The following is a 1,693-nucleotide window of genomic DNA, read 5'->3' on the forward strand; positions in this document are numbered from 1 at the left end:
ATCTATTTCACCCTCTATTTTTAGACTTTTAATGGTTCTATACTTTCATTGCTAAGAGCTTTATATAAGTTTACAAGTTACATCTATTGCAAATATATTAACAGATAATAATAACAATACCAAAAAATTCTCAATTTATTTTGTTTGATTCAAAGAACATTTCCAATATAACTTTCACCAAAAAAAAAAAAGAGTAATTTTTGTCATAAATGATTTCATTTCCCTTTAATAACAAATACTGTGTTATTTTTTCAAAACAAATTGTATTGAATTGATACTCTCATTCCATATAAGAACTCTCACAAGCCAGTAAGTCACAAGTCACTCCAACTCTTCTTTCTCATTTGACTCCATTCAAAGACTAATGAAATGAAATTATTTTCCAACACCCATCCATGACGCTATTTCCATTCATTTACATATAAACTATTAACGTGAATTCATGGACAAAGACGTTTGGTCAGTCAAGCTAAGAGAAACTTATATTTTAAAATGGAAGGAGCATTTTTTTATTTAACTGATATTATCAAGACTCATTTCATCATGTAAAAAACTAATAAAAAATGCAACTCTTAATTGTTAATTTGATGTTAGCTAGATTGCAAAGTATATTATTATTTTTCTTTTACTTCAATAATTAATGGCAAAAATTAGCAACACAACTAGAGAAAGATCTGGGACAAACAATGTATGCAAGAGATGGGTTAAGTGAAATTGCTTAATTATGATCACATTATATTCCTTCTAAACATTTCCTTTTTTTTTTTTTCATTTTAGTTTTGAAATAATAAGAATGAACAAATAATTTAAATTTAGATTATTGTTCTCCTAAAAATTTCATCTAATTACAAATTTAAAATTAGTGTAGGTTTTCAATTAAATTTTTTTAAAGTATATATAGAGACCTTTAATACAAATTTAAATACATTATAAAGACTAACAAAATAATTTAACATTTACTAAATGTTATCGATTATTAGAAGAAAAAAATAATTATAGTGCATGCATTCTAATTAAATAATTATTTATTATCCCTACAATTTTCAATAAAACTCAATTACATTTCATTATATATATCCCAGCAAACACGTTAGGAAATCTTCAAAGTAAATGGACATTTCTTCTACACACCTTCCCTTGTGTCTGCCTGCACGACTTAGGTCTTCTACTTTAATTTCTTTTGACTTTGGACTCTGTTTCTCGATTATCCCATGCATTCTCATCACTAACCAAACGACATTTTTCTAAACTATCCACCGTGACATTAGTTTTTGCATCGAAAAAGTATAGATAGACAATGAAAATACTAAACAATGTGAATAATGAATATATTGAATGCTCATTTTACTAGGTGTGCAGATGGTTATTTTAATATTAAGATTTAGATAGATAATTTAGAGATATAATGTGTTTTGATTTGATTGGTGATTTTAATGTTGTTCAATAAAATTATTAGGAAAGACTTGAGATGATGTTGTTGAAGGGTTGAACACTTGGACAAAAAAAAAGTGCATTTAGAATAATGTTTGGCGTATACTATATCAAAAATATAATTACATGAAATTAATTTTTAAGCAATTAATATTAGTTAATTTTTTATTGTGAAATTATTTTTAATTTTTTTATGATAAGAATTTAGAATATAAAATTTAAAATTTAAAATAAAAAATTTAATATAAATTGAAAAAGTTAA

Source organism: Arachis ipaensis, chromosome B07 (genome assembly GCF_000816755.2).
Source record: "Arachis ipaensis cultivar K30076 chromosome B07, Araip1.1, whole genome shotgun sequence".
Classification (NCBI taxonomy): Eukaryota; Viridiplantae; Streptophyta; class Magnoliopsida; order Fabales; family Fabaceae; genus Arachis; species Arachis ipaensis.